The sequence below is a fragment of the Rhipicephalus sanguineus genome, chromosome 7 (assembly GCF_013339695.2).
Source record: "Rhipicephalus sanguineus isolate Rsan-2018 chromosome 7, BIME_Rsan_1.4, whole genome shotgun sequence".
Taxonomy (NCBI): domain Eukaryota; kingdom Metazoa; phylum Arthropoda; class Arachnida; order Ixodida; family Ixodidae; genus Rhipicephalus; species Rhipicephalus sanguineus.
In genome coordinates this window covers 125,605,005-125,619,558 of record NC_051182.1, presented here as the reverse complement: position 1 = coordinate 125,619,558, position 14,554 = coordinate 125,605,005, and the positions used below count along the sequence as shown (strand labels likewise).

Sequence of the window (14,554 nt, the reverse complement as noted above, 5' to 3'; positions counted from 1 at the left end):
GTAACAGGCACTCTTTTTACTTTCGGTTTGGGCACCCGTAACATACGTTTCGGCCGCCGCACGCCTATGATAACTGTTATGATAAAGTTACGGGGCCCCTCACTGTAGTCGGTTCATTTTCGGTTCATGAGCCGTGGGCAAGAGTTTAGGTTACAAAAACGTAACTCTTCGCGCGTTTTTTTCTCTCTCTTTTTCTTTGTGGTTAAGGCGCCGCGAAGGGCTGCAACTGATAATCCGAAACTATAGGCAACGAATCCCAAATTTAGCATAAACGACTTAGTAACAGCCGTACCACCACGGCTTGTCCATCTTGCCCCTACAATACATGTTCATTTATTACTAAGCATAAATGAACAATAACTTCCCGTAACAATTCTTAAAAACGCCGAACTATTTCTCGATGCGAATGCAGCTACTGCAGGAAGTCAGGCCAGCCTCCACAAAGTTGTACGCCTTTTATGGAACGGTGAAAAATATGAATGTAAAATTAAAAATATCATACGAAATAAATCAAAACAAAAATAAAGAACACTGAAACAAAACTAATATATTAAGGTGTTGATGTACTCAAATGAAGGAGGAATAACACGCAACACAATAAAAAAAACAGTCGCTTCATAGTGCAAACGCACCAAGCATCGAGTGTGGCGAAAGCAAAAGTGCCGCGCCCTCCCCAAGAAAAAAGTTTTGCCTCCCACCTTGCCCTCCTCTCGCCCCTCAAGAGCAAACATACTCAAAGCTCAAGGCATACAGGGCTTGTTGCTGAGCTAGTTGGTTCATTACCTGAGGAAAAACTTATGACGCAAGGAAGACGGGGACGAAGCTAAGACACGAACTTGGCGCCCGTGTCAGTTCGTGTCTTCGCTTCGTCCCCGTCTTAATTCCTTGCGTCATAACAGTTTTTCCACAAGGCGTAAGTTCCCGCTTCCCTGCCAGCCCCTCCAGGAAAAACATTCTGACGCCGGCCATGCCCGAGAGGATACCAAACATTAAAAAAACGAAGAAAGTAATGTAGTACTCTTTGATTTAGGCGACGTTCTCAATAATAGTATTCTCGACAACATCACTTTCGTGAAACACTGATTGCATTTTATTATCTTCTTTTTTCTTTTAGTTGTTGCACTGGAAGCATCTGCGTATTTTTCTTCGCCACCGCATATCGCAAAATATCGCGTATCGTTCAGAGCAGACGATAAAAAATAAACAGAAAGGAAGTCCTTGAAACTGCTTGAAGTCGAGTTAATGCGAATTCAAGAGCCTCGGAGTCTTGACGTACTCGGGATGACGTGGCAGACCACGTGCGGAGACGGCTGAACTGTTTGCCCAGCAAAATGATTTGTTGATGTCGTAACATTGCCGAGGGCTCAGTTATTTTAGCGAGACGGGATATCGAGGAAAAGTTGAACGTATGAGCACTCATGAACGCCCCAATCTGAATATTTCAGCTTCACATCACCTGGGTCATCCAAAAACAGAGATTAATAATAATAATAATAATAATAATAATAATAATAATAATAATAATAATAATAATAATAATAATAATAATAATAATAATAACAATAATAATAATAATAATAATAATAATAATAATAATAATAATAATAATAAAGTCACTATTAAACGCGCCTATTTGATCGATTTTCCAAGGATAAATACACACTTTGAAGAAGCCATGGCAGTTTGAAGTAACTTCAACACCAGAGTGTTCATCAAGAACACTTCGTGTGATGCATCCAGCCAGCCAGCGTCGTCTGCTCGTTCGTATCAAAACAGACGACTTGCCCGCAAAAAGAAAAAAAAAGTAAGAACTGCACTTTTCTTACGACTGACATTCGAAGGCCGGGCACCCACTTGATGTCACGGAGGCCGCGAGAGGCTTGATGCAGAGGTTAAAGTATCAAACAAAACGATCAAAAGTTTCAGTGTTATCATGCGCGTCATCCAGCGGCGGATATCCGCCGGAAGCAAGCCGGTGAAGAAGTAAGCTAAACATGGCAGGAAAGAAGTAGGAGAGAGAGTGCCTAGAGTTCACAAGCCAACCTTCTCTGACGCCGCTACCTCCTCGTGCTTGATGCTCATGAAAGAATCCCTAGCATGCTCTGCTTTCTTTTCTCTTTTTTTTTTTGCTGGGCTTGAAGCATGTCTCGTGACGCTCCCTCCTAGATTTTTTTTTCCTCCATGAAGCTAGAAGTCGCATGGTCCTTTATGCATTTGCCAAATACTACTCGAAGGCGAAAGCCATCTTCTCTCTCTTCTCTGCCAATCGTATCGAACCCGCAACCCCGAGCTTAGCAGGGTAACACCCCAGCCTGTATACTAAGCTGCCACCACGGGTAACCTCCACACATAACATGCCTGCACACGTACGGATTTCGAGACATAGTCTAACGACTGGCGCGGTCGAAGGACTCTGATACATTTAAATAGCTTCCTTTATACATCTACAGTATAACTGCGGCTCATAATAATGCAAGTACCGTCCGAATGATGAAACGCAAACATAAGTGCTTCCATTTGAAGATGCAGGGCACTGGTATACCCGAAGCTACACGCAGTTATAGACTGTTATAGACCTCCTTGTTATAGACGAACGGATTAAGTTCGTCTTGGATAAAGCCGCTTTGCCGAAGAACCACTGCCGACGGTCGCCTCACATATTACCCCTCTCTCCCCTGCAATAACTTACGTACGAAGGCGTCTGACGACGAATGGCCGCTAGAGTTAGTCGCGAAGCCGTTGTATAGTCGTGTTGTGTATAGCCGTGTAAGTCGCGAAGTCGTGTGTACAGGGAGAACCATTTAAGTGAAGTAGACAAGACAATAGGCCGATTTAGAAGAATTTTAATAAGTAGGTTTCCTTTCTTAGCTTGGTGGCGCAAGGGTCGCCGCCCCGTTATGAAGAGTACGCTGGTAGCATCCATCCATACATCTATCAAAAGTTATTTATACGCGCAGTTATTGACGCAGTTATAGAAGAACGGATTAAGTTCATCTGGGACAACAACCTTTTGCCGAAGAACCGCCGCCGACCCGTGCCTCTCCTTTAAGCTCTCCCTCTCCTGCACGCCATTGCGTTCGTATACGAAGGCGTAAGCGTCCGACGACGAATGACCGCTAGAGTGCGTCGCGACGTCTAGTAAAGCAGCTTTGAGCATCGTACGTCCGGGGCTCATTGACTTGCTCGCTCGCCTCCTCGACGGCTTGCAAACTTCCTCTCGCGGATCATCGACGTCACAAGCGATTTGGCGCCGGTGAAAGCTCTTCGTGAGTCGAGTAACTGCCGTGCAAGCAGTTAATGAAGCTACAGCTCTAGTTTCCCAGCGAAATGACTTCTCTGTATAAGGCCCCCGCTTGCCTATTTATGCGGTACGTGAACGCTAATATGCTCCGAGCGACGACATTTCATTACGCGTTTGGTTACGCGTGAATGAACTATAGCGCTGTATACCGTGTCGTCGACTAGGCGATCATCCCCAATGTCGACATGGATGGATGGATGAAAGAACTTTATTGTGGTCCAATATGAGTAGATATTTTTAGGTGTGCAGCACTTTAGGGGCCCGGATTGTCGTCCGTCCGTCGTCTCGTGTCGCGTGGTCACGCAGTGGCCAATACAGGCGTAAAAAAAAGGCTAACAATGTTCAAAATCAGTGCAAAATAAAGTAACAATGTCTAGGATAACATAAACCGCAGAAATAACCAAGAATTAATAGCAATAATTTTACCTCAAATCACGAAAAACGCTTGTGAAATATGCGGCTGATACCCGCACCGCGCGAGAGAGGGCGCCACAGCCTCGGCAAGCGCGCGATTGACGAGGCGGTGGCAAGCGCCAAGGCAATCGCTGGATTGCCCGTGCTACGCACTTACTCAAGTTTCACGGTAATGGACCTTCATTAGGCGTGGGATTTACAACCACACCAAGGCCTACACAAGAACGACATTACCGCAGGATTTATTCTTTATCACTTTTTCGTTATCAGCTCACAGACGGCCCGAGCGTAGCGTTAGCGCTGTTATACCAAAAGAGACGCTGAAAAATTTGTAGGCAGTTCCGGCCCGGAAGACGACAAGACCATTCACCGAAACGTTGCCTCCAGCGACATCGCCTATCCAAGAATTGTGTTATCTCTGCAGGCTTCCATCTTCCACTAAGCTTCTGCCTCACAAGGAACGAAGTATTTATACGCAAAGCAAAACCAACAGCTACAAGCATGCTAAGGACGAAACGAGGAGCTCGAAGTTAACGCGCCGTATACGGTTCCTCGTTCAAATCATTGATGGCAACACTTCATGCGTGTGATGGAAGAGCTCTCGGTTTTAAGTGGGTAGTTAGTTCAGAGGACGCTGACTATTGTCTAACCAACGAGCCGTCGGCAAAGTATCTCGACAAGGCAATAAGCACCGTCACAAGAGCAAGAAAAGCTAGCACGAAAATTGTCACGTGGGAGCGATGGCGAAGCAAGCGGAACTCCAGCAGATAAGGATGAAACGTTTTATTGGGCGAGCTTGTACCCATAAAGAAAAGAACTGATACAATCGATGCAACGATAGCCTCGAGCACAATCGTCGGTGGTCTGATGTGCGGTAAGGCGCGTCGGCAGTTATGCATGCGACATAGAAGATTCGAGCCTTATCGTTGGCGGCCACGTTAGTTCCAGTATAAACTCTCTTGTTCACGGTACGCGCTCAAGCTTATCAGAACAATATAAAATAATCGGGAATGTTCGACATTCCGGCGCGACGCGCGAAAGGCAGTAATTACCCGTGTAACGGGTCGGTTGCATTAAAATAGACAAAGAAGGGCGCCTGGCAATAAGAATGATTTATTGGATCAGCGACATAGGACCTTGCCAGAACAAGAAAGAATTGCAATCGTAGGAGCGATATTGAAATGACTCCATTAAAGAAATCGAGATGACTTCTTTGCATGTTGTTGTTGTTGCACTCGCTGTATTGTTGTTACTGTTCTTGTTGGTGTTCTTGATCTTCTTCTTGTACTTGTCGTTGATCTTCTTGCTGTTAGGGTTGCCATCTTGTTGACCTCGTTCTTGGTTTTGATTTTGTTGCTGTTGTCGTCGTCGTTGTTGTTGTTATTATTATTATTGTTGCGCACACCATAAAGCGCTGTCGATTCCTGCTGCCACCATGACCGCGTGAATGCCAGCGATACGTCCAACGAGTGTACAACACAGGGTCACGGAGTCGTTTCCCTGTGGTCGGAGGAATACGATTTTGACGTCGCGTGCGGATGCGACCCCGCATTTTGATCAGCATCACTCAACGCTCCATTAAACCTAAAGTCCTTACGACATGACCAAAACAAGAAAAGCTGCAGTTCCAGCCCCTGTGGTCCTGGAGAAGATTAAAGTTTAACCTTACTTAGGCCTAGACTTTACGCCAGCCCCCTGAGCTGGAAATAATCAAGCTTCTTTTTTTTTAGGGGCGAAGCACATTAGGGTCTCGGCGTATTGGCGTGCATCGTCCTACTCGTCTGCTGTCGTGATGTGCATCGTCGTCTGTTTTCGTGACGGTCCATTCGCTTGAGCGCAAGAGAGGGCGCCACCACCTCAGCGCTCGCCATGTGGCGAGAGAGAGAGTGAACGGCGCGCGTTGACGATGGAAACGCTTTTTCTGCCATGAACGCTGAATTACCAGGTCGAGGACGCGCCTTCGCCCGCGAGAGACAACGCCGACGCAGGCAGCGTCTGCTAGTGAGTTTCTTCATTAAAACAAACGGCTGCTCGCGCTGCACAACCGTTCACCGGTCACCCCGTAAATATAGGCACTTGATCTTGACCTGCAATGTAGTGCCGGTGGGAGATCTCTCTTGTGCGTAGTTGAACAATAAATATTCGCAGCGTGCGCGTTAACTAAAAGCGGACTATGGGCCCCTGTGTCTAATCTTTCTTCTGTCTCTCATTGCCCATTAGCAGTGATCTTGCTGTGGGAAACACAGGCGCACATTACATGCTAGCCCCTCCACAGGTTTCGCGTTAGTGGAGCTGAAACACCCTTCCCTACATACTTCGCCCCTCCCCAAGTTTTTTTTTTTTTAATGGCACGAGCACCAAATGCCACTCGGGTTTCACTTCCAATCATATACCTCCGAGCACTTACTTGTAGTTTTATGAATATTCGCAAAAAGTCTTTTAAAAATAGAAATCGATGGATCTGGTTCTATTTAACAGTTATATTGGAACATATCATAAAGGAGCACAACTCTACTTAAGAAAAGGGTAATGAAGTGTCAGGATAATTAATGAACAATAACTGAGTTAATTGAAAGATTGTGAGCAGGTAAGATCGTTGCGGCACCTCGCGGAGCAGATCGCAACCACGCGCTTCATTTCTGCGTGGCCTCTGAGATCCGCTAGGCAGCGTGCGACACACTATGTTAACCCAAGGAATTCAACGGGGCACACGAACACCAACGTGCGAGTGATTGGACAATTGTTTTTTCACATTTTGTACGGTATACGAACGGCACCCATATATCAGGGCAGGAAAAAGTACACAGAGCTAGGAATACGTTTCACAGCTTTAAGGCTAACATCTTTGTCTCCCATGTTCTCTGGATGTCCACATCTGTATGAACTTAAAGCACGTTGCGCGCTTCGAAGAGCTTTTCGGAGTACCTTGTAAGGAAAGTATGAGAAGTGAGCCCTGTGAATCATCGATGCCACACACCAAGTTGACACTTGCGACACATCGGTATCTTGCAACTTACTGACCGGCTTCTCTCCAAAGCTCTCCTGTCAGTGCACGTTCAAACCCTTAGAAAGAATTAGTTTTTACGTTAATGAACATTACGGGACATGTTACAACTCTCCCATAGTTGAGCACGTAGTGCTCTAAATTGTTTCTATTTGTTCTGAATGTAGTGCAGCCGGATGAACATACGATTTACCAGGCTCTTATTTGGGGGGAATAACTAGTTGACAAGCTCACAGTACTGTGCGCGCACTGACTGACCGCGCAGATAGTGACCTATTCGAGGCCGTGGAAAACAGGGATGTCTCATCCACCTATAATGAAATCACCAAGCACTTCTACCTCTCGCGTCGGGTCTTCCTTCCGCCTAACCCTAAGCTAAGCAGGCCTCAAGCGCTTAATCTAAGGCTCTTACAAACGGTGTCTTACTCAAATCCGCACATACTACACGTCACATACCCAGAGATCTACCCTGATGATATATGCAACCACTGCAATCTCACCACGGCTACGCTTAGACACATGCTCTGGGAGTGCCCCGCTATGTATAACGATGCTAATCTTGATGCTAATCTACGCAAGGCGGGCAGCTGCCTTGCGTAGCTCCACGACAAGAAGTGGGCTGTCCAGCAAGCCCGCGATGCGACTGTCAGGCTAGGACTTCCTGTCCCACCGTGGGAGCCCTATAAACGCGTTCGTACGCATTTTGCAGGAGCTTAATAAACTTATTCCATACCATTAGTTGACAAGCTGGAAGCGAATGGTGTTTAAGGCTTTTTGTGACACTGCCTCCAAGCGGCATTATAAGTCCCTTGCGGCGCCCAGCAGTCTAAACACCGAGTGGAGTTGCGCGCAAGCTTTAAGAAAACCCAAACAAAAAATCTGCGAAGCTTGCACAACGTCGCGCAAGGCTGGGTCAGAGCACAGCTGGTGGACTGGTGGTGGACAAAATCAGCACACGTGTTCTGGGAGCGAAGCGAAAGAGGAAGAAGAGGACGAAGATTAAGAAGATAACGAAGAGAGCGTGTACCGGTTCATGAAGATGATAGCTTTTCTACGCCACACGGCAAACAAAGATAGAAGTCTCTCGACTTCTATTTTTTTATCTCCCTCTTCCATTTGTTATTTCTTTATCCATCTCTGTGTGGTCGCTCTCTCACATTCGTATTCTCTTTTTATCTCTTGCTTTCTAACTCTCCCTCTATCTCTCTCTGTACTCGTTCTCTCATCCTCCTTTCCCTCCTACCAACACTCACTTAAGAGATAGAGATAAAAACAGAGAGCAAGACAAAAAGAGCAAGAAAGAGAGAAACGGAGAAATAGTGCAGAATACATGACATGTTCCCGCCAAAATCACTCTACAGCTAGTCACGTGACATCTTCCAGCCAAAATCACGTAACAACTGGTCACGTGAAATGTTCCCGCCAAAATCACGTGAAAACTTGTCACGTGACATGTTCCCGCCAAAATCATGCAACAACTAGCAACACTCGGCATTTCCTAGCAAAACTTAACCAAGCCTAGCGGAAACCTGGAAGAAGCTAGTTCGATCACAAGCGCCGCTGTTTGCTCCAGCCTCAGCTGCGCCTTTTTTTTAGATGCGAAGTATCTTAAGGCGGAGCTCAATCCGGTGGTGGTGGTGTGCGGCGTGACCACCCTTACTGCGCATGCGCATACCCTCTCCACACACCTCCTCTCCACTTCCCCTCTCCCCTCCCCTTTTCCACTCTTCCCCTGAAACTCGGGCTAGACATGCCGAAATTCTCTCCTGCGCAACGCCGCGATGTGCTCGAGCGCATGCGCGTCCCCTCCCCTTCTCTCTCCACTCCTACGCTGCCCCCCTCTCTCCCGCCTGTCGACCGCGTTCCCCTCTCGCCCTGTGAGAATTAACGGCCAGGCTAGATGGAAGATATAACGTGCGTAGCGTCCCTCTTCGCGTTCCACGACGCGAGGTCGGTAGCATGCCCAACGAACGCCAAAGGAACGCGATCGTGCAAGTGCTCCGGCTTCGCATCGCCTTATGGTCCCCTTTAGCGGGAGATGGTGTAATTTTTTTGTACATATATACTCTGCGTATTTAGACACATGAATTGAACAAGGTGTGTCAAACTTTCTTGATGTGGTAGGAACCCTGTTTGGGCAATACAGGGTTGGTTGTAGTTTAATATGGCAGTTTCTACGCAGCACGTGAACCGCTCTAGGAGCTCTTTTCCTTTTTCATTTCTAGCCCGAAAAATTGTTTTTAATCGAGACCCATAAAGGGCTTCCGAAGGATACAATTTACTTACGAAATAGCGCTTCGCATTAAAAAATTGTGCCTAATTAAACGTGCACTGCTTTCTTTGTACTTCAGGTGAAACACCCTGAATTGAGATAAAGCGATCGAAGAAAGGGAGTTGAAGAAAGAAACGGAAATGTTTTCCCGCGCAAGTATCCGGTCATGTGACTTCCGGTCAGGGTTTGTTTACCTCTCTCGTCCAACTTGGAATTATCTTTCTCTGTTTCCTGTTTATCAGTTTGTCGTCTGCCACACAGTGGCGCGAGAAACAGACGGACATTGATTCGGAAGTAACAGTCACGAACTAAACACAAGCGCAAAAAAAAAAAAAATCACAGCATATCCACGGAGTGAATGATGATGAGTGGGCGAAGCTGCGGAGGTTCATCGGTAAACCGTGAATCTTCCGTGAATTCTGCCCAGTACATCATCACCGACGTGAGATCGGGCGCGTTTATACTAAAGGTTCGATGAGTTATGACGACTTGCAGCTCACTTTAATTTTACATGTACGCTGTGAATTTTCATTGTTTAGAAAACCATTGCTTTAGAAAACACCTTGCGTCTTTCGTTAAGCAGCTGGCGTCTTTTTCGTTTTGCTTTAGAAACATCTGGCGTTCTTTCGTTTTGTTTTTACAAAACATCTGGCGTCTTTCGTTGGTTTATTTCATCAATCAACGGCGTTTTGAACAAAATTTTTATTGTTTAATCACGCACAGGAGAAATCTCACCAGGCACTACCTTGGAGGTAAACAATGGCTGCTAATGGGAATGAGAGACAGAAGAAGTCGGCTTTTAGCTAACACTTACACTTCTACAGAGACAGAAGAATTCGGCTTTTAGTTAACGCGCACGCTGCGAATTTTTTATTGTTCAACAACGCACAGGAGAAATCTCCCACCGGCACCACCTTGGAGGTCAAAGGGTAAGACTTGTTACTCACTACTACGAGCACGACGAGGGACGAACGGGTGCCGCCTTAAGGAGCTTCGCCCCTAAAAAAATCCAGCAAGGCCCAGCGAGCAAACACGCAAACCGCAGAAACGCTGTTTTCTACGTCTCGTTTGCTGCATTTCTCATTGCTACGCTTTCTTGTTTTTTTATTATTTGTTTGTTCACCAGCTCCACCGTAAGAATCGAACCGTAAAACAGTACGGTCAAGTTGTGACTTCTCTTTGTAACTTTATTATACAAGACTCCACGGAGCTTCCTTCCTCCGTTGGCACTCCCTTGCTTTTTTTCCGGTCTGCTACGCTCGGAGGGTTCCGAGGTTGCTACCGTGAAACAAAACGGGCGCAAGCAAGGATGGCGGCGCAGCTTCGCAAACAAGCGGAGACCAGCAAAAAAGGGTAAAATGAACAAGCATGTAGGGAAGGCAGGACGACAAAATTGCCACCGCCACAGCCGGTGCTTCCAAGGTTAATTGGATCGATGAGGTCGACAAATCCGGTGCTCCGAGGGCACCGGGTAAGTGCTGCCATCTGCACGGCGAACGGCGGAGCTAACGACGCGTCCGGTCTGCGCCTTTCATCCTTCCCCACAGTTGCGCATGCGCGTTCTGGAGCGCTGCTTCCGTTAGTAGCAGACGACGCGCAGCTTGCGAGCAGACGACACGCCGCCCGGTCTAGCGTGAGCGTGGTAGAGGGTAGATGGCGCTTCGTGCGCGTCAAGCGCCGTCATTAGGCAACGGTCTTCCCTAAATTAGCCATCTCTCTAATCGTCGGTAATCGCAACTTGTTCGATCCCCTAGAGTCGTGCAGTCACCCTTGCGTGATTTCAGGTCTCCAGTGGGGATTTGGCGAAGCAAATTGGGCGCGAAGCAGTTAACGAGGGCACAGTGGTGTGCGCTTACGTCACTAGAGAGCGCTCGCGTGTCGCGAAATCGTCGGTCTTCATCGACTGCTTGCTTGAGAACGCAGCCTCTCTAATTGCTCCTGTTGCGTTCGAGTTTGGCTGCGAATGCTCGTGTGGCAGAGTTACTACGAACTAACGAAACACGGTTTAACCTCTGGAGAAAAGTGTTCAACGTAAACCAGAGCATTACGCCCATGACGAATTTTGTTGCGCACGTTACCAAATCTGGCCATTCACATTACCGCATTCAACAGCCAGCCATTATAATTAGTACTAATATTTATACCAAACGGTGTCATTTGCCCAACATTAGAACTTCGTTTAGGATAACAATTATGACCATAAAATAGACCATCGTGGCCGTCTTATCTAAATGCAACAACCAAATGTACGTCTTCATGGATTAAAACGCTTCAAGTTAGGACTAGGTAATACCCGTACTCATAGGCGTGCGCAGGGTTCCCCTTCAGGGGGGGAGGGGTGGCGGGGGCGAAGGTTCCTCGCAGCGCCTCCTCCCTAATTACGTTAATATATGGCGCTGACATTGCGCCCCCCCCCCCCCCCCCCCCCCCCCCCCCACCGAGTCGCAGCGCGCCCCCTCCCTGTTATGTCAGTGTGTGAGGCTGACTTTGCGCCCCCCTCTCTTAGGTGAATAGGGAGGGGGGGTGGCCGCCCCCCCTGCCCCCCCCCCCCCCCTGTGCGCACGCCTATGCCCGTACTGTCGGTTTCGCCGTGTTGCGTAATATTGACCTTGCGTAATATTTAATTCGTGTCCCAACTTCGTAGGGTGTGTCGCTTCAAGTGTAACTTTATTATGTGTCCCTGCGACTGGACTTCGCGAATTTCAGTGTTGTGACGCGACTGGACGTTATGTGTAGTGTTATTTTCATCATAAATGGTATTCGCGTGACTGCACTTTATGTTAACTGCAGTATTATGGGACTGGACTGCATTTTGCGTTGTTTTTTGTGTCGTTACGTGAACAGACTTCGTGAATATGTGATAATATGATAGCAATATCTGGGGTTCAACGTCCCAAAACCAGGATATGATTATGAGAGACGCCGTAGTGGAGGGCTCCGGAAATTTCGACCACCTGCAGGGGTTACCTAAATCTAAGAACACGGACCTCAGACATTTCCGCCTGAATATGTGATGTTTATGGCTTGACTAACTCACATGAACTTTCCCCAGGTAATCCTTTGTGTAATCTTTTTCCACTGCTGTGATTTTCACGGACTCTGTTATCTCTGAAAAGGAGCATCCAGCGCTATATAAAAGCGCTACCATCTAATAAACGATACATAAACTTAAAAAGAGATTCGTACACTTACATCAGAGCGAATATCATGTTTAGGGGCCACAGCCCGTATACAAAAAAACATCTTAACGCTAACGATTTTCGTAAGAGAATATTTCAGCCAATCGCGATGCGGGACATATCATTAGCGAAACCGGCTGACCAATGGAAAAACGCATTTACGAAAGAGAAGTATTGTGAATTCGGCCCCACATTCGTAGTGACATGACGCGTTTATCTCGAGAAATTGCGCATTCCAGTGGTTATACTTGAAGTTTCGACGTCTCGCTTCGATCCGCGTACATTGTACATCTTGAATACATCGAAGCCACAAGGGTAAATTCTTAATTGCGTGAAAAAAATTTCAAGCTTTTGTTAAGCTTCACAGCCTTTCCTGCTCGATCTTGTACTCTGGAACCACCTGTCATGTGGCTTGTTATATTTTCCTTTCGTTTGCTTTTTCACTCGTGCAGTGTTCATCACTTTGTCTAATGTGGGGCTTGTAAAAGTGACAGTGACTTTTTTTTTTCTGTTTGCCCCTCTGATTTCGATATTCGATCGTACATCATAGCAAATGTAATTACTGTTGAAACCCGCAATAACGAAATCGGCGGGGAAAGCACAAAATTTCGCTCTTGCGGGAATTTAGTTGGCGCGAGAATGCGGCAGAAAAGACATGGAATTTACAAAAAAGCACATTTTATTTCCAAAAAGTCAATGAGTTTGCTTTGGCGGGCCTTACCATGCAGCAATTTCATGCCTCTTGATCGGGAATCTCGTTTGCCACGGCACAAAGTTCGAGCCATGCACTGACCAGCGATGGCGGCACTGCGCTGTCACCAGTACCGTCATCAAGTGCGCCTACAGGCGAACCTTCTTCCAGCTCCGCTGGATCAGCGCGGATCAGCGCAGAATCTTGGACAGCGAGCTGCACGCAACGCCGAATTATTCGGCGATGTCCATTTTTTTTCCTGCCCTTTTCCACCTCACTGACTGATTGCAGCCTTATCTTACAGCGTGGTGAACTTCCGCTTTTTTGTTGGAGGCGGTATCTTCGCAGGCAGCAAAATCGGACAGAGCAATCGCAACACACAGTTCACGTTGCACCAAGCGACCAAGCAAACCCTCCACAAATGGCTCCACACACGTGACCATTTGCGCGCAAAGCCGACAAAGCCAAGCACAGAGCCAAGCCAACGAACGAAACTCCATGAGGAATAGGGATTTGGCTACGTAGTCCGGGATAACGAGCAGGTGTTTCGGCAAGCCATCATCATCATCATTGTCGCCAGCGTTATGTCTTTTTTTTTTTTGTAAACAATGATGGCGGCTGCTTCTCAAGTGCGCTGTAGCGATAGTTTTGCACAACCTAAGTGTAGCATGAATGCATTTCAGCAGTTTTCGAATGTAGTTAATGTTGCGAGAGTAGATTATTTGCGCACTCGTGTTTCAAAAATTTCGTTAATGAGGGAGTGCGGTATGAATATCTTTCGTAGTCGCGAGTTACGAAATGCATTGACTCCTATGGGCGTTCACCGGTGCTCCGAAAATATTTCGTTGCGGTGAGAATTTCGTTCCCTCGGGATTTCGTTATCGCGGGTTTCGACTGTATTACAACCACGTATATGAAAGAGTAAGCCTTAAGTTACCGTTACATCGGTAGCAGGTCAAACTAACGGCACGTAGCGTGGTACAACGCAAAATAAGTTCACGTGCAACGAACTGTTGTCGTGAGATCAACAACCAAATCGCTGGACAAATTGATTGGGCAAAATCAATTGAATGGACGATTGATTGAACACAAGGTTGCTGTCATTGCAGCTGACAGCCGAAATAAGTCAGCACTTAAAGTTATTCAGCCAACACCAGGCAACACTAGCCATTTGCCAGTAGAAGCCATCACTAGATATCACTGAACCACACAGAGACAACGTTATCCTCATTTATCCATCCTTTAGCTAGCAATATTCAACGCTAGCCGACATCGGTCATCATTTAGCCAGCATTAGCCCGTCTTAACGAGTGCTTAGTAGGTCTTGTTGCTGGGCTAGTTGTTACGTAGCTTTGAGGATAGCCTGGACGCCTAAGCACCATTTTCTGCTGGCGGTGCTTGTTGGTTAACGAGTGCTGCTGGCACGCGAGTATGTACGGTATGGGCAGGGACACAGCTCTTCATAAATCACAGCGGTGTTCGTCGATATGTGGTCTCGCATATAACACAAAAAGTAATAATCGCGGATGTCTAATATACATCTTACGCCAGACGTAAACAAGACGTCAAACGCAGACGAAACGAAGCGACGACTCGGCGCCAGCTTCGGTGTCGGGCACGCAAACGCAAGGGCACGACACGCTCGCTACTTGTAGCGTCGCATTAGGGAGCGTGTCGGCTTCCATTTTGCTTT

General features: G+C 47.0%; 1 protein-coding gene across 4 annotated transcripts in view; it reads right to left on the bottom strand.

Moving 5' to 3' along the window:
- Window positions 1-14,554, bottom strand: part of LOC119399838 (BAI1-associated protein 3) — a 501,956-nt gene that overhangs the window by 370,896 nt on the left and 116,506 nt on the right. The gene's annotated exons all lie outside the window — the stretch shown is intronic.